Source organism: Mauremys reevesii, linkage group 1 (assembly GCF_016161935.1).
Source record: "Mauremys reevesii isolate NIE-2019 linkage group 1, ASM1616193v1, whole genome shotgun sequence".
Classification (NCBI taxonomy): domain Eukaryota; kingdom Metazoa; phylum Chordata; order Testudines; family Geoemydidae; genus Mauremys; species Mauremys reevesii.
Genome location: NC_052623.1, coordinates 347,234,016 through 347,261,603, shown reverse-complemented (window position 1 = coordinate 347,261,603; position 27,588 = coordinate 347,234,016). Strand labels below are relative to the sequence as shown.

The 27,588-nt window shown below is 41.4% G+C and overlaps 1 long non-coding RNA gene across 2 annotated transcripts in view; it reads left to right on the top strand.

Annotated features, from left to right (window-relative positions):
- The window catches only part of LOC120386880, a 243,794-nt gene that overhangs the window by 80,195 nt on the left and 136,011 nt on the right, over positions 1-27,588 (top strand). For both annotated transcript variants that reach the window (XR_005589956.1, XR_005589959.1), the window contains exon 2: positions 19,992-20,056. This is a non-coding gene — a long non-coding RNA (uncharacterized LOC120386880). The remainder of the gene's footprint in view (positions 1-19,991; positions 20,057-27,588) is intronic.

The window sequence follows — 27,588 nt, the reverse complement described above, 5'->3', positions numbered from 1 at the left end:
GAGGAGCTCCATTTACTTTGAGAATTAATTTGCATTTGCATCGGAGTAGCTGAAAGTACATTTTGGCCTTATTGTGTGTGTGTGTACTTTTTTTAACTATGTTCTCTGATTCACTTTTTCAGAATATTTGTAACTAGAGTTGAGTGGGGAAAAAACTCTCTTATGGAAAAAAATTTGAAAAATTTTGCAAAATTTGCCTTGATTCAAATGTTTTCATTTAATTCCAATCAAACTTTCATTTTAGTTTCTAAAACAAAAAAATTCCCATTTTTAAAAAAAAACATTAAAAATTAAATTTCATAAGAACATAAGAATGGCCATAGTGGGTCAGACCAAAGGTCCATCTAGCCCTGTATCTTGTCTTCTGACAGTGGCCAGTGCCAGGTGCCCCAGAAAGAATGAACAGAACAGGTAATCATCAAGTGATCCATCCCCTGTCACCCATTCCCAGCTTCTGGCAAATACATGCTAGGAACATTCACTTTTCAGTGAAAAGTTTTACTTGATTTCCATTTTTAATTTGCCAATTCCTTTGCAGGGAAAAAAATTCTGTGGAAAAACTCCAGTCTGCTGTATTTCTTATTTATGTCCATATGACTGCCTATCTTCATGTTTCTTTTTGTTGGAGAGGATAGGACCTCTTATTATTTTTTGTTGTTGGCTTTGGGGGCATGGTTAAGAGTTTTAGTGGGAAAACTACAGACGTCAAAGAGGTCTTTTAAATTGTATGTAGAACACCGCACAAAATCATAGAAATGTAGGACTGGAAGGGATGTTGTTAGGTTACCTAGTTCAGTCCCCTACATTTATTAGGATTAAGTATTATCTAGATCATCCCTGACAGGTTTGTCTAACCTGTTCTTAAAAACCTTCACTGACAGAGATTCCACAGCCTCCCTAGGTAATTTGTTACAGTGCTTAACTACCTTACAATTAAAACGTTTTCCCTAAAGTCTTACCTAACTCTTCGTTGCTGCAGTTTAAACACATTACTACTAATCCTATCCTCAGAGGTTAAGGAGAACAGTTAATCATAGAATATCAGGGTTGGAAGGGACCTCAGGAGGTCATCTAGTCCAACCCCCTGCTCAAAGCAGGACCAATCCCCAACTAAATCATCCACTCTGTTTATCACTCTCTTCTTTATAACAAGCTTTTACATACTCGAAGACTGCTATCATGTCTCCCTGCAGTCTTCTCTTCTTCAGACTAAGATTATTTTCAATCTTTCATCATAGGTCATGTTTTCTAGACCTTTAATGTTTTGGGTTTTTTTGTTCTCCTCTGGACTTTCTCCAAATTGTCCACATCTTTCCTGCAGTGTGGTGCCCAGAACTGGACACAGTACTTCAGTAGAGGCCTTATCAATGCTGAGAAGAGTTGAAGAATAACTTTTTGTGTCTTGCTTGCAACAAACACTCCCGCTGACATGTAATATATACAATAGAAATGTTAATTGATCTACTACTGATTCCAGGCTGCCACAACTGATGGGCTGAGCCATGTGGCACAGGATAAGGCATGGAAGCTGCCCCCCACCCCCCTGCACATTTTGGGATCTGAACATGTGCCCATACAGTGCTCATTGAAGGATCAAGGCTTGAATTTGCCCTTTCTTTGTGTCCTGTAATGAGAATATGTTGCTGGATGAATACTGTTTTTATATCCTGCTTATTACGAGTTAGATTTTCAAAAGCATTAGTCTAAGATCATGCCCGGTAAACAAGAAAATGTGGATGTGGAAATCAATTAACCTAATTGGTGGACAAAATAGAAAAGGGATAGGCTATTCTATCCTTCACTCCCTTCTGGGGGCCTTAAAGAAAGAGATTTAGGGGGGAAATATATGGACGAACAGACAGTCTACTGGAGCAAGTGTCACCATCATGGCTGACAACTACCCCTCCCCCTACAACCGTCTCCTTGAACCCAGACCTTCTTCATCCGAATCCGGCTGGCCTGACCAGATCAGGCCAGAGAAAGGGATCCACAGGACATTGCCACCCCTGCCAGCTGTATCCCACACATCACCAGTAATTAAATGGGGTCAGATTTTGACACCAGCAGCAACAGCTCCAGCCTATCCCCCCCCCAAAGGACAGTTATTACCGTCTTTAATACCATCTAAGAGAGACTGTCATGCCATGGGGTTTCTCCTGAAGTGCTCTCTCTCTAGCTAAAGGGAAGGGGAACAAGAAATGGCATTAAAATGAAAGCCTTACTTAATACTCTACATTTCATATGTTTTAACTATTTTTCCCTTCTTTTCTGTATCTTTAATAAAAGGTTAAAAGGATTCTTAATGGTGTGTTTGCCGTGGTACTACAGAGTTTGAGGTGTCTCTCTCCCAAACCCTAAGCCTTGTTTTCAGGTCTCTAATGTTGGATAGTGACTGGGATATGTTAACACCTTTGGCTGATATATTCCATTTAAATTAATACAACAGCACTTCTGAAAATTTCCCATAAATGTGCAGTACAGATTCAATTCCAGGGTACATCAGAGTTCTTCAAGTTCTCATAGTGTGATGTGTTGGTAGAGTGTTTGCTTTTATCATTTTCTGTTCTGACATTGACTGTTCTCACTTATTATAAAAGGCTTCCTCTCAGCTTCAGTGCTAAAACTGGACTAAAAAATGGTGTGAAGAATGAGAGGTCAGTAAGCGTTACTACATCTTTCCCTGTCTTTACATTTTTGGAGCTCTGGGAGGGGGCTCTAACCAGGTCTGAAACACCAAGGCTCTAAGAAAGCACTCTGTATATGACATAAATTACCTCAGTTAGAATATTCTGAGATCATAGTGAAATAATGAGATTTGCCTAGAAAATAGTAATAGCCAGTCTTAAGATTTAGATCAAGGTTTAGCGCTCTTTATTAGAAGTGCTTTAAATATGCTAGTATAAAGATTGCTAAAATGACTTTATGTTTGTAAGTAAAGAATTAAGGCAACTGTAAAGTGGATCATTTGAGTGTAGTACAGTGAGGTGACATCTTATTAGCACACAGACTTGCTATTGATGTTTATGTAGTGAGAGCAGATTTCTACTTTATTTTGGGCTAAATTATCAGCTGATGTTAACTGGCAAGTGTTCAAAAAGTCTGAAAGTCAGATAATTATTTAGGAACATAAATATAGATTTAACCTACTACCTTTAGACTATTGCAATCACAGTATTTGCCTTTAAGGAAAAGACCCATATAATTTAATAGGGATGAAACAAATAGTTGTCTACAGAAATAACTTTTACTCTTAAGTTCTGTAGTTGTTTTTTTGTTGTTGTTTTTTTACATTTTTACAAGTTTGTTTGTTTGTTTTTGTTTTGTGTGTGGACCTTCAAAGCAGAATTTTTTAGGCTATAGGGCCCGATCCAAATTCCACTCAAGTCAACAGGACTCTCTACACTGACTTCAATGGGGTTTTGTCCATAATGCTTTTAAATAGGATAGTTCAGAAATCCTGTGAAAAAGTTATTTTCTATTAAATTACTTTCCATATCCCTGGATGGAGCCCACCAGCTCTGTAAGGATTTAATCCTACCCAAAATCCACTAGGGCTTTTGCTATTCTATTGATATTACATGGAAGGCTCTTAGATACCATAGTCATAGGGGCAGTCTCAACCTCTGAGTGCAGGCCACCATCTAGCAGCAACTTTCACTCTTCCTTCCTGGACTGGATTTGAACCGCCTGACATAAGGTGAATGTCTCTCTCCCAAGAGCCTTCCAGTCTGAAGAAATTTGTAGACACTGCTCATGTGTCACTCTTAGCCTCAGACATATATATCAATGAGTTCCTGGCACTCCCCTGCTTATTTGTTATACAATATTATTGACCTGGAAGATAATGCTTTCTGTGGGCTCTCAGAATCCCTCTCGAATCCAGACGTTCAGCATTGTTTTCAACACACTTGTACTTTGTTCCACTTTTAGTAGCAGCATGATGTCAGTCACATTTAAATCAGATGAAAACCTGAATTTTTCATATTAATTAAAGTTCAATGGATTCCTTATAAAGAATAGATGAAAGGAGCAGCAGAGACAGGGGACTCATGTAGGCTGGATTTTCTGCAGATTAGCTAAAGCTGTTATGAACTTCCTCCCTGGGTTTCTGGAATGTTTCCTGATTTTTTGAATAGATTGACAAACAAGGTTTTGCATAATACTGTAGGAGCAATTAGCTTAGCATTTCGACAAGGCAAAGAGGAGACAAGATAGAAACGATATGGGGCTCTCTCTAGAGTGCTCTGTTAATACAGTGGCCTAATCCATCCCCGACGAAATGCCACTGACTACACTGGAGTTCCACCAGGAATGAATTTGGCCCCAATGTTATGCATGGTGTTGCACTCAAAATTCACAACATGCTATAAACTACAGTAGAATCATATTAAAAATTATTGGACGATGTATAAATCCTAATATCTGATATATTTGCTAGGAGTTCAATTTTTAAAAGCAAAAAGAGAGAAATATAAGGTGACCATTAAGCCCTCCCCACCTTGATGTGCGAAATGATATAATACTCCATGCGGCAACTCCTGCCTCCACACTCCAGCCCTATGTCCAGGGAGAACCACTGCTGTGGTTCCAATGTGCAGGGGATTGGTAGGGTAAGGGACGCCCATACACAGGGCACATTTCTCCGTATCTTACAGCAACAATACAGGTGTTCCCCATGTATTTTGTACAGCCAGACTGGTTAGCAGGGAGGAAGCAGGAAGGCCATGGGTAGATACTGTAGGCATACACAGTTATATCAGCCTTTGCCCCATATGAAGCTCAAGTGTGGGGAGAAAGGAAAGGGAAAGTTACCTTCCTCACCATCCCAATACCCCCCACCTGTGCACCAAGCCCAACTACTTTAAGTTGTGAAGGGAAGTTAGGATTTAGCCCTATATTATGTTAGATAAGTTTTCTCTTCAGATGCTTTAGCTCTTCAGTAGGAAGTGTTATTCACAGCTCTAGAAATAGAGCAAAAACAGTGTTTGCAAATCAGGCATCTAAAAATGGAAAATGTTGCAAGTGTTTTCACTTACTTAAAAACATGATAAATAAGGAGGAGGATGAGACCCCTTGAGTGCAGCCCTCATTTTACTGTATCATATGTTAAGCAGACACTTTCTGTTAACACACAGTACAGTAAAAACCCTATTCACCTAGCTAATCTCTCTCCGAAATCTGAGTTGTTAAAAAAGAAATAAATAGCAGTAAGGACAAAGGAAAGGTAATGCTTTTTATAGCATCTTTCACCCATGGATCTCAAAACATTTTACACATCTGAATTAATGTGCCTGAGTTAGTAAGTATCCTGATCTCCATTTTGGAGTTCAGGAAACTGAGGCAGAGAGAGGATAAGTGACTTGCTCAAGGTTGCACTTTAAATTGGTATCAAGATTTGGAATAGAAACCATCATCTCTTGATTTGCAGTGCCATGTCTTCACCATAAGCCAATGTTGTCTCTTCTATAGCCCTGGTCCAAAGCCCATTGAAGTCAATAAGAACCCTTCCATTTGGCTTCGGATTGGGCTGTATGGTCTTGACACTCCACCACTGAAGTTGATGTGAGTTTTTTCCATTGAATCAAATGAGAGTAGGATCAAGCCCTAAATGAATTACCTGATTGTTGCAGAAGTATCAAGTGCTTCCATAGCTGAAGTTCTGTAACAGGAAAGTATAAATAGCTAATGGCTACCAATCATATGGAAAACATGAATTTACCAGATTGCTGTAAAACAGCTACATGTACTGGCTTTATCAATAAATAAGAACTTGACACTTTTCAGAATTTGATCAGAAGTTGGGTTATATTGATTTTTCCAATCAGAAAAAAAGGATGTTTAGGAGCTGATGCATTAGGTTTGCTAATGTGGCATGCTAAGAAAACAGTCATTGACTTTTTTTTTAATAGGCTTGTGAGATTCTACTCTTTATTGTTTGTAACACCTACTATGGAGATTAGAAATAAATCTTTCCATTGTCACCTACTTTGAAAACTCTCTCTAAAGGACCCTAAACAAAGGGTAATATAAACATCAAAGTAGAGAGTTACTGGGAGGTGTCTAGCAAGTATCATAGGGATATATGTCAGGTCAGGTCTTGTTTAATATCTTCCTTTTGGTCTAGAGGAAAGGAATAAATAGAACACTAATGACATTCACAGATGGTACTAAATTGGAAAAGGTTATGAACACCAGTGAAATAATGCAAGAAGACCTGGGCAGAAAAAGGATCACGAACGTAAAACAATTCTATTCAACTTGGAAAATTGCAAGCTAATCCAGGTAGAGAAATATAATTAGTACTCAGTAGGAGGGGGAAATTTGAAATGCAGTTATACTGGGGTGGAAGTAAACAGCAAATTAGACATGATTGTACAGTGTGAAGTATCAGCAAAAAAGACTAAGTCAGTTTGGGGATGCCTACAAAATGCAGATGCATCAGCACACAGGACAAGAGAGGTAGTAACTTCTCCATGTGCAATCACACCTGGCATTTTGTGTCTAAATCTAGACATCTCAGTACCAGAAAGATATTGACAAGTGGCAAGGAATGAAGAGAAGAATAACACATTGGTCCTGGAGAGTTTGACTTATGAAGACTGTTGTCAGATGCTACCGGTGTGGTGCTCTGCTCTGTTCAATGTTGAAATCAATTGGCTGCGTGCTTGTGTTCCCTCTGTGTGCTGCCCTGGCTCTGCGCAGATAGCGGGCACAGCAGACCCCAAGAGAACCCCCAATGACCACACACTCTAGTAAGGTACGAAGGCACTTCAGCCTGGTTTATTGTCAAACGAAGCACAGTAGTAGTTCCCTCTAGACTTTACAGGACATACTACGAATATGTGCCCCCTGGCAATGGACTCAGCTCAGTCAGTGGCGGGACTTTCCACTGCCCCCTACGCTGGATGAAGACATCCACTCAGAGGTGCATTCTCACACAGAGGTACAAACAAGTTACATATCACTCCTGACGTATTGAGGTGCAACCCCTCTATGTAGCAAGATACAACCCCTCTACATAGTATGGTGCCACCTCTCACCCTGTACATGTTGGTTCGAACAAAACAACTCTATCCGTCATATTACCCTTTTGGCCCTGTCATTGGGATGGGTCAGCTTGTTCCTTGTTATCTGTGTGGAGTGTACAAGTATGTGAATGTTCTGATATCTGGTGTCCAGTACTTTTTAGGTATGTCTCTTTTTGCAGCATCAGCCCTTTCCTTGACAGCTTCTGTGAGCAGGGCCTGCCTCTGGCTCACAGCTTAACTTTGCTTTATGTTAGCAAAGTCTTGACCATTACTTTAGTTCAGGCCTTAGGCCTCATACCAGGCCTCTGATACCAAGGTTGATATCTCAGGGCCTCCTCTTACTACATTACAAAGTTAAAAAGCTACATTTGTTCTGTGGGTGGGAGGTGAGTGTGGATATATCAATCTATACATATTTCCAGTATGCTGCCAAGACAGGAATTGTCTGGGGGTGGCACAAGAAGTAATGGAGTGAAATTAAAAGGAGCAAAATTAAGATCTAATAGTCTATAAAATAGTTACCCAAGAGGGGGGCAGGAAGCCTCATTCCGTAAGATATTTAAAAATAGACTGGACAAAACTCTAGAAAGTTTACAATAATGAACTTTAGGGATGGACTAGGTGACCTAATTGGTCTTTCCTGTTCGTATTTTCTGCAGTTCCATACTGCCTTTATCCTTTTTGTTTGGTAAGATATTTGCAGGATTGAGTGTTTCAAACTGGGTCACGGTCACTTGAAGAGGTTGAATTTTCACTGCTTGTGCAACAGTCTTATTAAGATTCATAGATTTTAAGGTCAGCAAGGACCGTTACGATCATCTAGTCTGACCTGGAGCACTAGCTTTTACCACTATAGCTAAAGAAGTAATTCCAAAGCTCTGGTAAGAGTGTTTATATTGTGCATTTATTCCTCAGGTCAAACCCCCGACTAGCATCAGTCTAGTCCAATAAATAGGGGATTGACTAAGTATGAGCTGGAGACTGGGCTCGATATTTTTTAGTTAACTGCTACTGCATTGAGAGCTATAGGATTATGTTGGTACCAGTTTGATCCAATACAAATCAAGTGGTCTAGGTTCTATTCCTGGCCTAACCACTCACCTGCTGTGTGATCCTGGGCAAGTTATTTAATATCTCCTGTAGCTTGCTGTAGAGAGGCTAGCTGGGGCTCGTCTCTCTCTGGGACGGCAGGGAACCACATCGCCTCACTACCTTTGGGAATAGCTCTTGCAGGGAATTAGTCTGGCCACAGGGAGGTCTTCCTCTACCGCCTTAGTGAAGGTACAAATAAACACAGTGAGCTCAGGCCCTGGGTCTGGGTGGGGCACTGGTGAGTCAGGCACTCAGGACCTCAGGCAGGGGCTGAGCAATAACAGTATATGATAGCAAGCCCAGGCCCTAGTTCAAGGTGGGGCAATGGTGAGTCAGGCCCTCAGGCAGGGACTGAGCAGTAATAGTATATAATAGCAGCAGACCCAGGCCCTAGGTTCCAAAGGGCCTGGGCGAGGGGGAAACGGCGATCCGCAAGTTGGGTGGCACGGGGGGATGCAGGCCCACCCTCTCCACTGCGTCCCAGCCCGGGGCCCTAGCAGTGGCAGAAGACCCGCTCCTGCGTCAGTGGGGATCGTGGCCGCAACACACTGACGTAGGCTCTGGCAGTGCTGCAGCCAGACTAGGATTGGCTGCCCCCAAGCTACTTCCAGACTCCCCCTCTGGAGGTACTTGGGTCGGGGTGGTGTCCTCAGGGGAGTCCAGCACCTTGGGTTCCTCGGGATAGCTGGCCAGAGGTAGACTCGGCAACTCCTTCTGGTAGCTGGCACAAGGCAGGCTTGGCAACTCTTCTGGGTAGCTGGCACAGAGCAGGTCGGGCCAGTCCTCGAGTTTTCCGCAGGCTGCTGGGCTTTCCCAATTGCGAGCTAGGCCAGATGCATCTGGCCTCCCCGGTGGCTGTTTTCCCAGTTAGCCCTGAGGTTGCGCCTTTATACTTCTGGGGCAACGCCTGACCCTCTGAGGGGTGGGCTCAGAGCTCCCTGGCTCCGCCCACTCTGGAGTCTGGAGGGGTTTGTCTCTCTTTGGAGCGGCAGGGAACCACACCACCTCATTACACTTGCTTTCCTATTAATAAAATGGAAATAACAATGCACTCCTTCCTAAAGCTCCATCTATAGATGGAAATTGCTACATGCTTTGTAGTATCAGGGATATTTATTACATTATTTTCTGGCAGTCCCACTAAACTACTACTTTCCCTTTTCCCAGCTAGCTGGGGTCTTTTCCAGGCTTGTTGGTCCAAAGTTTGCACCAGATCCAATCCATCCTCCCATACATACTCTGTCCACTGTTTTCCTGGCCATCCTTTTGTTCTCTTCCCATTAACTCTAATTTCAAACGCCTTCCTAACAGGATTTCCTTCATACTTGCTGTAAACGGTCCGACTCACCCCTGCGGCGCCTCCTTCTGGTTACTCCGCAACTTAGCTCCCTTTCCAGTCCGGAGCGCCCTCTGCAGGCTGGTGATCCACTTACTTTACTCTCAGCCCCGTGTCCCTCCCTGGACCCGGTGCCCCTTTTACTCTAACTGGGTCTCCCCCTCTCAGGGGAACCCCCGCCACCACACTATCCCCACTTGCCTCAGAATGGCTACTGCTCAGTCACTATCGAGCCCCATATCCTGGGACAGACTGCAGTGTCAGCCTTCTCATCACCGGCAACGGGGTTCGGACCTGCTGCTTTGCCTATCCTTAGGTTGCCCCCTGCAACCCCCAGTACCTCTTAGCCCCGTACTAGGCCGCAGGCCTGGGGCTTTCCTAGGCTGGAGCTTTCCCCAGCCCCTCAGCCTTTTCCCCATCCTGCTTCACCCTAGGTACTTATCTTAGCGTCTAAGCAGCCAGGCCCATCTCTCTCTAACCACAGAGAGAGACTCTCTGGCTTCCTGGCTGATCTGGCCTTTTATAAGGCCCCAGCTGCAGCCACTTCCCCAATCAGCTCAGCTCTGTCAGGCCACATTTTAAACCCCTTAAAACCCCGGAGCAGGGTCCGCCCTGCTACAATTGCCCATACCACCTCAGCCTCCTCTCTTGCAGCTTCTCTCTGATAGCCCAGATCTTGGTGTCACTCCTGATGACATCATTCCATACATAGTCCAGCAATGTCATCCCCTCGCTTCCCTCAAACACTTCCATTTCAGTGGTTTCAAGTCTGCTCAAGTGCCATTAGCGCAATATGATCGGCACAGATCAGGATCGTACCACCTTTGATTTGGATTTGCTTACTTATGAAGACCACTACAATTACAAATAGCAATGGACTAAATGCTGATCTCCAGTGAAGCCCAACCGTCACACCATCCACACCTTTGTCATGGAACCATCGTACAAACCCCACTATCCTCTGGACAAGTCCTCTGGTATCCCAAAGAATTGTAACACAGGCACTGGCTGTCAGATAGGTACTCTGCTGAATGCTTTTTCCACATTGAGGAAAGCCATCTATGCTCATTGTTCTCCTCCAGCTTCCTTTCCACCAACTCTAATGAGGAACATGCTATCTGTCGTGCCTTTTCTAAAACCAAACCGCTCCTTTCCTAAAATGGGCTCCACTATTTGACAAATGTGACTTTTGATTCTCTCTCAGTTTTATGCAGAGGGACAGTTCCCCAGGAACTTTGAACAGTCATGTATGTTCACTTTGTGTGTATATATCAGTACCAGTATGGCCTTTCTCCAGTCTCCTGGGATTTTCTTCCCTTTTTGAACTGTGTGCGGGACTTCCCCAAGCATGCATACACTAACTTATTTCAAGGCTTGGATCATTTCTATGTGACTTCATCTGAATCTGCTGCTTTTCCAGGGGCCATTTTCAGCTGCACAGCCTTAATGTCTGCCTCTGACAGGTTGTCTACATCCATGATTACCAGTTCACATGAGGGTAGTGTGGGATACAAAGGGTCCTCCTCACTAAGTAGCCCCTCATAGTATTCTCACGATCAGTAATGTACAGTGTGTCCTGTTACAAGCAGTCTGTCCCCTGCATCCTTTATGAATGTCATGTTCACTCCATCTTCCCTCCTTCTTGCCTCTTGTTGACGTCATTACATATTTTCTTTTGGGCTGGTTGAGAGCAATTGTTCAACTCATTATAACAGCTTATCTATAGTTAGGTTTCTTACCTTTCTGACTGTTGGCTTTGGCGGCTCACTTGGAGGGTCGGTAGGCAGCAACCACTTCTTCCAGAGTTATTTTCCATCACCTTTTTGGCTTTTCTCTTATTTCTTACTGCCCCTCCTTGTTCCACTACCATTCTTCATCAGAGTGTAGGCTACCCAGCTTAGTGGATCCACATAGTATCGCCGCTTCTTGGATCAATATGTTCTTGAAGATACACAAGTTGGAACAGCAGAAGAAAGTGTGCTGTATTTCTTGGCTCAAACTTTCCATCTGGCTCCGTGAACTGGTCTGCAGGCATGCTATGCAGCCTCCACCTCCTGATGCATTTTTCATTGCAGCAAAGCAGTCCCAACTGTTGCCAGTCCCACTAAATTATTGATTCATTTGTTTCCAAAAGCTCTTAGTCATGGACTGATAGATTTTTATCTTTAATTACATATTTTATAATCCAGAAGATATTCAGTAGATGGATCAAAGTTTAGGCCTAAATTACATGTCTTTTTACAGCTGGCATATTTAGCACCTATCATTTCATGGAGAGTGTTTTTCTTTTTTATGTACAGTAGTTAACAATGATTAATGACTTCCATTGTTAGGACCAAAACTTTAATTAAATCTACCCTCCGTGCTGTAATAACCAATAATTGTGTAAAGTGAATTATCTAAAATCAATTGAATTGAAGGAATATAGTGAAAAAAATCACTTCCTAGTTCATTAAATATGATATGAGCAATATACAATATGTAATTAGTTTATACCAAAACTCAAATGAATTATTGTAGATCTACAGTTCCTCTATAGCTTAGGATGCACGCACTTAAGACTGTTGCTTTTTTTACCTCATGGCAAGTGGTTTTCTAACCTTAAATCAAATACAGAAGTCTTTTTCTAATAACATAGGAAAGGGTCACTATGGGTGATTTGAAAGTTGCAACAGTAAATATGAGTGTTGACAGCATGCAGTTTGACATACCTTTCTTCAGGATGTCTTGCTGTCTAATAAAGTGGGAATACAATTTGTGTGGGAGTTCAGCTGAAATTTCAGAAGGATCAAGAAAGGCACAGGAAGCTAGATACAGAAGACAGACTCTGTCCCATGTTCTGGCCCCAGTATGTCACTCTGGCAGTATACTGGGGCTGTAAAGGCACAATAAGGGGCTACTGGAGAATTCAGCCAGTGCATGCACAGCATAGCACCTCCATAAGCAGCCATACACTAACCCCCTTGCAAGCCCTGGCAGAGGGGGTGTGTGCTTGTAGTGCATATCAATGCGGGGATTCTGGGCTACACTGCAGCCCATAGATAGACCAGGAAGCACTGCCATAATTTAGAGCAACTGGGAGCTGCTCTAATTTATACCAGGGACTAATTTATATGGTCCCTAGTGAATTCTGGTGTATGTCTTCACTATGTCAGCTACAGTGACAGAAGGGATTTTTTCCCAATCAACATAGGTAATCCATTTCTCTGAGAGGCAGTAGCAAAGTCAACAGAAGATTCCTCCCCCTTCCCCCAAATCAGCCTAGCTGTGTCTACCATGGGGCTTAGGTCAGCTTAACTCTGTTGCACAGGGCATGCAACTTTTCAAATCCTTGAGCTATATAGCAAGGTTGACCTAAGGTTTAGGTGTAAAGCAGGCCCCAGAATCTGGAATAACCCACAAGCCCCTAATGTTCATTCACAGAATCATAGAATATTAGGGTTGGAAGAGACCTCAGAAGGTCATCTAGTCCAATCCCCTGCTCAAAGCAGGACCAAACCCAACTAAATCATCCCAGCCAGGGCTTTGTCAAGCCTGACCTTAAAAACCTCTAAGGATGGAGATTCCACCACCTCCCTAGGTAACCCATTCCAGTGCTTCACCACCCTCCTAGTGAAACAGTGTTTCCTAATATCCAACCTAGACCTCCCCCACTGCAACTTGAGACCATTTCTCCTTGTTCTGTCTTCTGCTATCACTGAGAACAGCCGAGCTCCATTCTCTTTGGAACCCCCCTTCAGGTAGTTGAAGGCTGCTATCAAGTCCTCCCTCACTCTTCTCTTCTGCAGACTAAATAACTCAGTTCATTGGTACTGGAGTTGATGGCCTCTGTAGGCTAGAACAACATGGAAGCACATGTTTCAGTCAGTACTGGAGCTTGTGTGAAAAATGGCATGATCATACACAGTTCAGCAGATTGAATGTTCTAACCATTTGAGGGTATTCCACACTCTGGGAAGGGAGACACACACAGAGACCATATTATATACGTGAGTTATTGATGGGCACAGCGACTAATTGTACAGCTGAATTGGACTCACCCAGTTACTTTGATTCCTTTCATTATTATTATTTATGGATTTGTATTACAATAGCGCCCAGGAGCCCCGGTCATAGTCTTGGGCCCTCATAGTGCTAGGTGCTGGACAACGACATAATAAAAAGACAGTCCCCACTCCAGAGAGCTTACAATGCTTTCTATTTTTATATAAGCATTTCTATTGGTTTGATATTATTCTTTGATCCTCTGATAAAGATTCCAAAAGAAAATGCAGGTGAATAAGAGGGGTCATTAAATACTGAATCATCAACTTGTCTCTGTATCAAGGTATTCCCTCTCTGCTATGTTTAAAGTTTGAGGGCAACATTTATTTTTGTTCAGGTCCTGTGTACAATCTGCGTTTTGGATTCCTGTTTGTTCCCTCCAGGATGTGTAGTGTACTGTCACAATAAGGAGCTATTGCGAAAATCAAGTTTCAGGATCTGTGCTGCATTGCAAGGATGCCATTTTGTCTGTGGGTCCTGTCATATGTGTCAGGATGTATTGGGCACATTCAGAGAGGCTGCTAAAGAGTTTGGAGTGTGTTGGCAGAAGAAGAAACAGCTGGTCCCATCAAAGTGATCACATTCTTGGGCATTAAATTAGATTGAGAGAATGAAGTGATGCCTGCCTCGGGATAAGCTTCATAATCCTAAAGGGTTCGTTGCTCAGATATCGCTGGCTAGGAAGCTATGTTAAAGCAGTTGCTTCATTAACTAGGCACTTGAACTTCATGAGTACAATCAAGTCATTTAGGCAAGGTGTGCTTTGGCAAACTGACTGGCTTTCTGCCTGTCAAAAGTTACAGAGGTATCATTATTGTAACACAAGGTAATTAGCCACTTAACTTTTGCCACTGGATACCATTTTAGGGATTCTTGGTCCATCAGTTAGATAGCAGATGAAGTCAGTACTAATGCAAGGATGAGTTATTTATGACGGTATAGTGTGAACATATATTTGAATGTATTTGTAAGGTATGCAGTGAACTGATGGTTGGCTAGATGTACTGGGGAAGAGACATATCACAGAACATAGAGCACATATACAGTGGTTACCATTGAAATATATAGTCAACAGGTGCTCAATTTACCATGGTATTTCCTATATTTAAAATAGGAAAACACAATAAATATGGACTTGTAAGTGGGGACCACTATTGCTGTTTCTTATTACTGTGGTAATAGTTATCTTGTGATGATCATATTAGAACAGGAGTCGGCAACCTTTCAGAAGTGGTGTGCTGAGTCTTCATTTATTCACTCTAATTTAAGGTTTTGTGTGCCAGTAATACATTTTAACATTTTTAGAAGGTCTCTTTCTATAAGTCTATAATATATAACTAAACTATTGTTGTTTGTAAAGTAAATAAGGTTTTTAAAATGTTTAAGAAGCTTCATTTAAAATTAAATTAAAATGCAGAGCCCCCGGACCGGTGGCCAGGACCTAGCAGTGTGAGTGCCACTGAAAATCAGCTCGCGTGCCGCCTTCGGCACCCGTGCCATAGGTTGCCTACCCCTGTATTAGAAGTTGTATTTATTTTCTTTCAATTTAAGACAATAAATAGCACCTCTGTACTCTGTCCATCACTTCATCCAAGCACTTTATAAGTAATAAAAAAATTAAGCCTCAAAACATCCATGTGAGTTAGAGAAATAATGTCTCCCTGTAACACAAGGGGAAACTGAGGCTCAAGATAATGCAGTGAGACCACAGCAGAGATAGCAATAGCACATCAGGCTCTGGTAGGGTGACCAGATAGCTAGTGTAAAAAATCGGGACGGGGGTGGGAGGTAATAGGTGCCTATACACAAAAAAGCCCCCCAAATGGCACTGTCCCTATAAAAATCAGGACATCTGGTCACCCTAGGCTCTTGAGTGCTAGTCCTGTACTCTAACCACTAGGTCAGAGGTTCTCTCTTGTGTCACAGAGTGGACCACACCTTAATAGAGAGATTCCTGTTGCACTAAGTCCCTGTCCCATTTGTGATGGCATGGACAACCTACCCTTTCATCTGTGAGCACACACTCTTACTGCCACATTAGGGAATTGCTGAGTGCATTTTTGGATGTGATTTAGCAGCTGGAAATAAAGAGAAGAGCCATTACCAACGATCAGCCAGTTCTCTGCAGACCACCAGCAAGTACTTCATTTAACATTAGCTGCACTAGCCCAAACTTTGAAAACTACTGTGTGGTAAACTGAAGTTGCCTCCTTTTACTTTCACTTTGTTTTCCAACTGCATAGACTGGGAGCTTGCCAGCATCATGTGCTTTTCCTCTCTTTTATGAGTAGTTTGTGGAGTTCAAGTAAACCTTAAGACGGGAATATTTGAAAGGCTAATATGCAAAACTGGATTAATTTATCAAAGCACCAAATCCTGTAGAGATCTTCTGTGCCAGATCCTTTTGATTGTAAAAAGAGCAAGATGTATCTAGGGGACAGTTACATATGTATGAAAAATGAATTCAACCACAGGCCAGGCCATGAAGAAAGACTAAGATGTGTAACTGTCAGTTATTAAACCATTCAATCTACAGGGATATTTTCTTCCGCAATAAGAGAGGTAGCTAAGTAAAGCTATATGTTAGAAAAGCATAGGCCTTTAAAAGCAATTGTAATTAGCTGGTTTTTCTACTTAGAAATAAATGCAGATGGTCATTAAAAATAGAGCTACCATTAGAAATTTACCAGCTTACCTTTCACTCCCTCAAACCATTTCCACAAGAGCTGTGGGTTCTCCCCCCACCTCCCCACAGAGCGGCTAGAGATATATAGGTCAGCTCTTCAGATGCAGAATTTCTGTGACAATGTAACACTTGTGAAATAATGCACTGTTTTTAGCAGCTCTGCAAAGCTGCATAAAAAGTATTCAGTTTACTGCAGGTGCCACACAAAAAGCTCCCTTTAAAAGAGCTTTTAATTACTGTATATCATTGTTTAGAAGCCACCCTCAATTACCTTTACCATGTGAGCTCCAGAGGGAAGCAATTAAATGTATAAGAAAGCCACCCTCAATTTAAAGCTGCAGGAGGAAGCAATTAAGAGTAATAGAATCTGTGGCTTCTAAACAAAGATATACGGTATATGATGTTTCTGGAGACTGTATACTGCTCAGACCTAGTTAAAGTAGATTGTAAATCTCAAAATATGTGGCTGCTGAAAGTTGAAAGTCATAACAAGTTGCATAGCCTATGTTTATTCCTGAATGCCTTAAGAGCAAAGAGGCTGATTGTAATTTCTACTAAGCCCCCTTGCCCTTCTTTGGCTGTGCAAAGACATTAGAATAGGTTTAAATTACATGCCAGAGTGGTATAAAGTAGCGTTTGTGGAATGAAAATCGGGCACAGATTTTTGGTGGTGTTGCAGCATATGCTAAGTTTACAAACATTGGTTTTGATTAACTGGATCCGAGTTAATATGAAAAGGGATACCATTCTTCCTCCCACCTCTAAACAGTACAAGAGTTACATTAGATGTGCCACAAAAATAAATTTTGACATGCCTTTTAACTGTTTCAGAAATGCCTTGACTTCCACTCCCAGTAGCATGTACATGTTGGGAGTGGGGCATGTGCATCAACAGAAAACAAATAAAGGGAAATCCTCTTCCCTTCCAGTAAGGGGCCCGGATGCTTATTCCTCATAGCAAAACTGCCATTAACTTCAGTGGGGCCAGCACATGCTAGTTTCAACCAAAGATAATTAATTAATCTGTGTGCATCTTTTTCTGAGACACTTTCTGTTGTATTTTTATGATGGAGCAACCTCCACTAATTAATGCCGCAATAATTTATCATTCTTTCATTAAAGCTGATTGTATAACTACGAAGACGGTGATGCCTTTTCTTTAGTACCTGACTTAACTAATACCTACGGGCCAAATTCTATGACCCTTAATCAAGCTTAGATACCACAGAGGCTCTGAGATACTAATAATGATGTGCATCAATATAAGAACAGCATTTGACCTCACATTCTGATATTTTACAGTATTGGATAATGTAGGGAAATAATTGATATATCCTCTCCTAAAACTAGAACATTAGTAGCCTTTTGGTATTTACATTTAGGACTTTACCTGTATTGAATACCATGAGTAAAATGTTTCCTCTGGTGTTTGATTTTCCTAGACCTTGTCCATTTTAGTCAAATAATTGTGGATCTAATAGCTCTTCTTGACTATATCTGGTTGCCAAGTCAGATTTTTTAAGTGTTTGCTATTAAGTGTACTATGTTTTTATTTTTAGAGAGGACATCATTCAACTATTTCTCTCTAGAAAGTCTGAGTGCCTTGTCAAGGATGACCTGTTTTTAATAAACTTAACATTTAAAATGTTTTCAAGGTTCATATAGAGCGGTATGATTGTGTGTATGTGTGTGTGTATATATGTGTATATATATATATACAATTTTAATATATACTTTTAAAATCCCTTTAAATCCATTGAATTATTTTACTATATGATCCTTGAAATATGTATATTTCATCTGTGTGTGTGTGTGTGTGTGTATAATACAGGTGTCAAGCAAACATGTATCATATGCTGTCAAGTCATCAAGAATAACATTTTTTACCATTTAACATGCCTCACCTAAAGGATGAGCAGTCAGGAAGCAAGATCTCATGGGTAAGAGAGAGGATTGGAGTCAGGTGATGTAAAGTTGGAGAAGAATGTATACTGCATTATTTTAGTATCCTCCAAAACGTGGCTGCAGCGCAAAGCAAATGTAAATCTACAGCCTATTCTAGTGCAAAAAGTCAATGATGCACACAAAATATTGGACTCAACCTTGCAACCTTTACTCATGTGAGTAGTCCCATTGAAACCAATTGAACTACTCAGATGTGTAAGGGCTGCAGCATTGGGTCCACATACGGTACAAAGAAATGATATAATCCATATTGTTACTGCCGTGCTTCTGAAAATCTATTTAAAACCCAATTGCTTATGTTCCATTCAGTATGTCTGTGTCCCTTCTTGTCTAAATAGCAAACTTGGAATGTAAGTGGAGATTACTTTAATTAAGTTACATTTTAGCTTTTTATTATATGGTTACACACATAAGTAGGGTAATCACTGAATACAAATTTGACATATTTACTGTAGCATGATCTAAGCAATTAGTATTAAGGAAAAGCATCATTTCACTCTTTTAATTTTACTTTATAATTAGGTAGGAACCAGATTTCAGTGATATATAATATAAACCTCTACCCCAATATAACGCGACCCGATATAACATGAATTCAGCTATAACGCGGTAAAGCAGCACTCCGTGGGGGCGGGGCTGAGTGCTCCGGTGGATCAAAGCATGTTCGATATAACGTGGTTTCACCTATAACGCGGTAAGATTTTTTTGGCTCCCAAGGACAGCGTTATATCAGGGTAGAGGTGTACATATAGTTGTACTTTGTGCGGGGCGGGGTACTGGAAGTATGATTTTAGCTCTGAAAAACTGTTATTAACAATGACAATATATAAAGTATAGCATTTGCATTTTTTATCTTCATATCAATGTTGTGCATGTTTTCTAACACTTACTAACACAGAGACCTTGATAAGTGGATTTTATACAGCCAGTTAAATAAATATTAGCTTTTTATCCATATACATTGTTACATTTGCCCATTGTACATATGCATTGTGCCATTTTCTTGTTATACCTCCAATTTCTGTTATTTTTCATTGTCACGTGAGGATTTTAAATTTTTTTACAATGTTTAGAAAATAGACAACAAACAAAATAGGGAACATTGCTTTGTGCCAAAGAGGAGTTCTCACAGTTATGTTGAAAGTTTTATATACGTTAATTATTCTCGTCTACTTTGCATCCAAAAGACTTTCTGTGAAAGATAGAAAGATAGAAAATACATACACACGCATTTGTGTATACATACTCTTTTATACTATTTATTTGTGTGTGTGTGTATACACACCCACACACATACTACGTATATGCATATGTGTTTCTTCACAGAATCTGCTACTAAAATCAATCAGGTCAGATACATTTTTAAATTGATGGGGGAAAAGCAACTGATTGAACAACAGTTTCTGTCGTGTGCTATATTGTATCCATTAAAATGAAAATAAATGTCATGCAAAGAGCCATATTCAACCCTCCCTCAACCAGCAAAAAACAACAACAAACAACCTTTTCAACTCCTGATTTTTAGTCCTCAGGAGTGGAGAGAGACTCAGACAGCAGACAGCATGGTCCCAGCATGCTTTTTGCCTTTTTTTTTTGTTTGCACATTAGCTGTCAGTTGCAGCCCTGCAGGTAGTAGAACCCAGTGGGAAGAGGGGCGGGACAGAGCGATGCAGCCTGAACTGACAGCAAATTTAAATTACTGAGCCTGCTTTTTTTCCTCCTTTGTTTTTTTTTATTATTATTATTTTTTCTACTCTGCGACAAACTGAAAAGATTCTAGCACACGTTAATTTAACCACCCTGCTTCTTCTTCTATTTTTTTCCTCCCTTCTGCTTCCAGGATAATTAAAAGAGAAACCTGTAAAGGCAACATTCCTTCAAGCGAGTTGGTGCTGCAACGTGCTGGTGAGACAAATTTAATTTTTTTCCCTTTCCCTGTCTTTTCTTTTCCTTTTCTGGAGCTGAAAGCTTTTGCATATCTAATGCAGTCATAAGTGAGGTTCCCCTGCTGTGGGGGGTTAGAATGTAATGAAAAGGTGTAATTGCTTGATATCTGACCTTATCGTATTACTTAAAATGGGTAATAACCGTATTCGTGCCTGTCCTCATGAAGCTTTCTCTCTGATGGGCAAATAGTCAATTCACAGAAGCAGTGCTGTGACTGTCGCACTATGACAATGGGGACTAGATTGTTTTTTGGTTACCATTCCACACTCCTGTCGGCAAGAATACTTGAGTTGTTTGGGGTTTTTTAATTGCCTGAAGCATTGATATTTGCGGGGGGGGGGGACTTGTAAGTCTTGGGTATCAGTCTGGCTGTTGAGCTGTTTACTAGGCAGACAGGAAGTGCAACAGTGAAACTTTCTAAATATATATATATATATATTCTTCAGCTTGGTCTTACTGGGGTCAGAATATATGGGGTAGACTGTTAAGTGCTGTGGAAAGTTCTTTCCAGGCGTTAGGCTGCTCATCTGTTACAGGATGGGAGGGGGAAAGTTCAGCTGTCATTTCTTAGCTGTAGTTGATATCAGTGAAGCTAAAAACTTTTGCACAGAATAGCTATGTTGCCTTTGTTAAAGAATGAGTGTGATTCTGTGGAGAGTTGCAGAATGTGTCAAGGACAATTATTAGATTTGTATTGTGCACCTTCAAATACTCCTGCTTTTGAATGTCTTTCTAACATTATCAATCAGTGCACATTTAAAAGCATTTAAAAAAAAAGTCAGATCAATTGCTTGTCATATAAGATTTTTGTATGACTTTCAGAGCCTGATCCTGCCAAGTACCTGCAACCCCTACTAAAGTCAGTAAGGAAGCTAAGCTTACAGAAGGCTGCTTAACACAACCTCACAGAGGTTTTGGGGGCAGAGGGGGCAGGACTAAATCTGAAACTGAGGCCCCCTTCCAAAAAAACTACCATGAGGAGAGGCCCAGGGTGGGATTGGAGAATGAGCCCGCACAGCACTTGCCCCACAGGGGCAGCTCTTGTCCCCTGGGGCTGGGCCTGGGCCCAATTCCCCGCTCCAGGCATTGTGATCTGGTGCATGGGGTCACAGCAACACTCAGGTTTACGGTCGCAATGCCACTCACTCAAATTTTGTCATGGCAGAGGGGTGAGCGGGCCAAACCTGAGTGGCACTGAAAACCAGTGCGCCCGGTTGCAACGCCACTCGGTTTCGGTACTGTCTCAAACAGAGGACCACGGACAAACTGCCCCTCCCCCAAAAGTGGCCCTAGTCCTCACCACACCCGCCTAAACTTGATGAAATGATTCTTTCATTTTCAAATTAATGTTATTAATAATGTTCTATATTAGCTGTTTATGCCCTTAGGGCCTGGTCCTGCCAACTCTTATTCACATGACTAACCCCGCTGAAGTCAATGGGGCTAACTGCATGAGTCAGAATTACTCACGTGACTAAATATTTACAGAATTGAGCTTGCCAACCTGGAAGGATGCTTTCTTACGTTTACATAGGCTGAGAATTTCAAAGGAGTAAAAGGGAGTTAGGCTCCCAAATCCCATTGAACTTCAATGAGATTTAAGCCTCTAACTCTGTTGGGCTCCTTTGAAAACCACAGCCTTAATCAATAAAGTATTGGAGCCATCCATTATTTGCTTTCAAATTAGTCAGCTCCATAGTGATACATCAGAGCTCCCCAGTTTGTAAGGTACTTTGCCAAGTCTGCATGATAACCAAAGGGTCTGGAGACCATGTGAGGCTAAGCAGTGATCAGAGAAGTTAAGTACAAAGTTTCTTTAGCAAACCGCGATAGAGGAGGAGAAGGTGATGGTGGCTATGCCATATGCTAATTTACATTACTTTGTGGTCTAAGGAATTTTACTTGTGTGGGTGATAGGGTTAAGGTGCATTGATTGGTGTTAGCAATTCTAAGACAGACACTTCATTACTGTGCATATTTCAATCACATTTTAAAAGTTTTCTTCCTTTAGAATATTTCGCCATAGAAAATTTACTCTGCTCATGCGGAGAATTGTGGTATTTTGTATGAAGTTAGGTCGCTGTCGCTCCTGTGTCTTACTTCTGCATCCAATAGCCCTGTCCCCCAAAGTTCTAAGGTCCGCAAGGGCCCCAAAAGTCTCACTTTGTCCCCTGTAATCCTAAATTCCCGTCCATTAGAGGAGAAAAGAATTGAATTCAATATTCTTGCTATGGAAATAAATTTGTGTTCGCCGAATATAAACTTCCAATTAGAAGCATATCTGGTATAATATGAGTAAATTGTAGTCTGTTGACATTATACTATACAGTTATTGGCCCTGATTCTGTCTGATAATATAGTTCCTTTACACTGTTCCAGTGGTGTAAAGGGATTAAACAATCCCCATAACATACCCCTGTTATAGATGGATTCTCCAGGTGGCATAGAACCATCAAGGGTCTACACTATCTCCTTCCTTGTCCTTCATGTGGTTGGTGTGTCATGGAGGGGCCAATGTAACAGCCTATAGGGCCACTGTAAATTGCAGCATGGGTTTGTAAATTGCACCAGGGTTAGTAAACGGTAAAGGTGGCTCTTAACCACTATTCCCCAGCACTGTCGAACACAGGAACGGAGCACGGAAGAGTTTGGACCATAATCTCTAACAGTGATCCAGATCACTGCACCTTTTAAAAAAAAAACAACAGTTCTTGATGAAAACATGAACTTTCTCTTTAAATACGGTCAGCTAAATAAAACAAATTGTATAATGCTTTAAATTATTTTAATGCTTTCCTATACAAATCCATACAGCTTTAGGAAATATCTAGTTGAATTAAAACTGTTCTCTATAAAAAAAAATTTTTTAACAGATTCCTAGGTGTTAAAGGACCTTTGACCTCTTGCCTAACATAAGCCATAGTCCTTCCTATTAATAACATCGAAATAAGAAAACACCAGGCTATGAAAAAGTAATCTGTGAGGCTACAATTGTTAAGATTCTAGAAGAGAAACAGTGCTGTTATATGTGAAGGACTGTTATCATCACTACATCTTTAATAACATTTTTAAAATTGTAAAATTAAAGGTTTCACTGTAGAGCCCGATCATCCATACTGGTAATCAGTCCATAATCCTACTCATTTAGATGCCAGGAAGTATTATACTTTCCCCTCATTAATAAAATATAAAGGACAGCTCACAGTGATGTTATCAAATAGGCTAATTATCAATTATCTTGCAGGAAAAAACAAGCTTAATCCTGCATTCTTCCCACACCTCCAGCTCCCAATGAAATTAGTGGAAGTTAGAGGTGCTCAAGAAATTTAGAATCAGGCCTACCGTAGCCAAATCCCAAACTCACCATGAACTAAATTGATGTGGGATTCTGTCTGTCCAGTTTTGCAGCTCTCCATAAGTATGCTCGTGACTTCACTTAGGCCTTGATCTGGCAAAGTACTTAAATCTGTGTAGTCCCATTAAAATCAGTGGGATTGTGTATGGGCTTAAGTGCTTTGCTGGTTTGGAATCATGCCTGTATCTCTAGTATTACTGGCCTGCTGGTAGCAGTGAGTTTTTCCATTCTGATGACTTTTTGGGAACCTGGCTCATAATCTTTGTATGCTTGGGCTTGGAAGTATTGAGGACCTGCCCTCAACCTGCTGGATGCCTATGAATTTATGGAAGTTCAGGGCCTCTATATTGCCTCTGGCCCCATTTTGCCATGCCTTCTCTTCCCCTGTCCCTAGTGGTAGTGGCCCCCAAGGGGCCTCTAAGGAAGATCCTAGGTCTCCACAGAGCTAGAAGGTGGGGAACACAGTGTGTCCTGCCCACCCATTCTTCCCCAAGGCCTTCCAAGTCACAATCTCTGCACCTATGCAGACCATGGACTGTGGAGCATTCTCTGGTAGGGGGCAGCACCACAGAGCTTGGTGGGTAACCTACACCCACTTGGCTCTCAGTCCCTCTCTAGCAGTGGATGAGCCATATAGAGAGGTTGATGAGCCTGCTACAGCCTTGACTAATGGATCTAGGTCTTTTAGCTCAGGCAGTAGAAGCTCATCAAGATGTCCAGATTCAATTCCTGCTGCTGACAATTCACTTAGGGGGCCAGCATCAGGCCTTGTTCATACTAGCAGAGTTAACCCAGTATAGGCATAGTGGTGTCACTAAAGCAGCAGAAATCTCTGGGTCTAGATGCAGGTATATCAGTAAAATTGTACTTATGCTGGTTCAGGGATACTATACTGGTATAAGTACAGTTTACTTGTCCACACTAGGGCTTGTGCTGGCATAACTATGTCGGTAAAAAATTCACATCCCTATCCAACGTAGCTATAGCAGTATAACCTTGAAGTGTAGACCTGATGTTTTGCATACACAAAGGAAGAGTTCATACACTGAGATCCCCTCCATGTGCAGCAGGTGAGTGGGAACCAGTTCCACTCACTGAATTTTTAAGTAAACTGTGATTGAAAAAAAAATGTGAAGAAAGAAGTTTTCCAAAGGACTTTATCCTTACATTTCTTACACCAGAAATAGGTGGCAGGGTAAGTCCAGTGGTGATGTTTTTGTGTAAACCAAACTACTGATTCTCGCCTAAATTCTTTGCAGTCACTTCAGAAGGATCATTGCTTGCGTGAAACAAGCAAGTGTTTATTTCCATCTCAAAGTTTTTCTTCAGCACTGTCCACTGTATTGCGCATGCAGAGAAAAACATCCCAGACTTTAAAATCTGCTGACTTTTCCAATAAGTCTATTTTAATTTTATCTCTTCCATCACACTACTGTACTAATTGGCATCACACATTCACAGCAAAGTCCCGCATGACATTGTTTAACCATAGAGATTACAAAAACGCACTGCTTCACTGGCAGATTCAAGTTGCCACAAAATTGTATTTGTTAATGTAGCTGTGAAAATACATTGCACCTGCCATCTCTTAGCTCAGGGATTTTACATACGGCTAAGAAGAATTTAAGAATGCCTGCAAAATGGGGTTTGGCTGTATCGGCTTAGCTTTAGAGGGAAGAGTGCTCTATAAAATTCTTACCCATAATTGGACACAGCTGACAGCCTTACTTAACTAGTGCTCACGAATGAATGAACAATGAAAATACTCTGCCTCTTCTCACCCCAGAAGAATGGCCATTCCAGATCAGATGCCAGATGTTAACGCTATTGTGAATAGCCTTATTGTAACTGCAGGTGAGACAAATGTGAAGCATTTAGGGACATTTGCTAGACTGCAGATTTAAAAAAAATAATCATGCATGGCATTCTAAAGAAATACATGTATTATTCCACATGCTGCATGCAACACACAACTATCAAATGTGGGCTGTTCTATAGGTGTATACTCATGCAATAAATGTTCTAGTCTATTGTTGTATTTTTATGCCACAAATTGTACTGGATTCTGCTGGGTGCTGCTTCCATTGAAGTCATTGACAAAACACTATTGGCTTCAGTGGTATTAGGATTGGGCCAACTATCCAAAGTTTAGGAAACTAATCATGCTATCAAAGCTTAGTCAGAGTGACAAAGTAACTTTTCCTCCTTCTGATTTAAGTCCTGACTTAGGGCTTGCTCCAGATCAATAGGAGCCATTCAGTTGATTTCAATGGACTGTGGTGTCATTCTAGTAAAAAGCAGCAATAATTGCACAGGCTGTGATCCGGCAAAGCAGAACTAGATGGCAGGATAGTCATATGCTTAACATTATAGCATGTGAATAGTCCCATTGGCATGAATAGGAGTACACACATACTTAAAGTTAAACAAGCATGTAAACGTTTTGCTGGATCATGGCCATAGCTTCTCCATTCCATATCCTCTGTTAAGCAAAATAACTGGTGGAATTCAGAGATGCCTCAAACATAAGCCCTGAGCAACCATACATTTTGGTGAAGTTTGGACCTATGTCCAGATTTTGTGGCTGGCTTATAATTGTGTAAGCCTCAATTTCAGCAAAACACTCATATCCATGCTTAAAACTTTAACTTTGACATCAGGGGAATTACTCACATATGTAAAATTAAGCATGGACTTTGCTAGACTGGGGCCAAAAACATCCAAGGATTCCACCACCCCCATGAATTCTGGGGAAGGTACGATCTGGTGCTGCACTTCTCTGATCAGTCCCATTTCCGGTTGGAGTGTGATTTTAAAAAAAATCGATATAATGATCCAACGCAAATAGGAAAATATTTCCGTTTGTAATCAAAAGTACGTAATTGCATCCCTAGTCAGCAAAACACATGGTGCATCCTTAGTTAGAAAATTTCTAAAAGTTAAGCATGTGCTTACATGCCTTGTTGAATTGGGGCTGTGCTGTATCTTCTGAACTATCCTGATTTCTTGAAACTTACCCTTGTGATGATCTGGAGATTTTTCTGTGTCCATCACACTGCACCTGGTGTTTCCCCAAGTTTCATGCTGTCAGAAGTATGAGGGCCAAATTTAAAAGACTGGTTTGGTCAATGTGATTGTGTTCAGAGTAGGTGCATGATGTCCAGGCATGGGGCCAAATCATAGAACTGCCCCCAAAACTGATATGCTCATACTCTGCAACAGCAGCACTAATTCCTATTCTGGCCAACAGCAGCTGAATGTGCAGCACACCAATAGGTTTATTCCTGCCAGGAGTGTGTATGAGCTGCATTCGATCTGTGCATTATGCCTATAGCTGGATCAGGGAATGTAGCTCATAAATAGGCAGCCTATTCCGCCCCCAAGTCCCATGTCCAGTTCCAGAATGCCCCTCTGCAGCTCCTACAATAGAGGACCTGTGAAATGGCCTTTTCATGAATTTTTGAGGGGAGCCAAAACAGAGGTGGCCAAGTTCCACTTCACACTCCTCCAGCTGGCCACAATTTTTCTGACAGGCACTTATGTGCAGTGCCCGGAAGAATTTGGCCTATTGTGCCCATATTCATCATTCATGTGACACCAGTGAAGTTATATCCTTCAGAGCTCCTGCCAGGGCACTGAGCCGCAAACATAGGCTGCCATTTAAAGGATCAGTGGAGATCTCTATTAGCAGGTGAATAAAAACACAGACGCAGAATGTACTAAAGCAAGCAGTAAATGTGTCTAGAAATAAGTTTATACCCCATGTCCAACAACAATTAGTCAAACGTTAAGTATGTCTTATTAGTGTGCATTCCAGCTCCGTTACGTGGGAGCATGATCCAAGTCTCATTCAAATCAATGGGAGCCTTACCTAAGGGCCCAATCCCGCTTCGCCCTAGGAGTGGCCCTAGGAGTGGCCAGATCTTCAGCTGCTGTAAATCAGCAATGCTTTATTGAGCTCAATGATCATCAGCTGAGGATGTGGGCTAGGGTATATATTTGAATGGCTGGTCAACATTAGATCTGGCTGAATAGTATTTGTTGAGGGCCAGATTAATAGATTTTAAAGACAGAAGAGACTATTATGATGATTTAGTCTGACTTTCTGCATAACACACACCATAGAATTTAACCC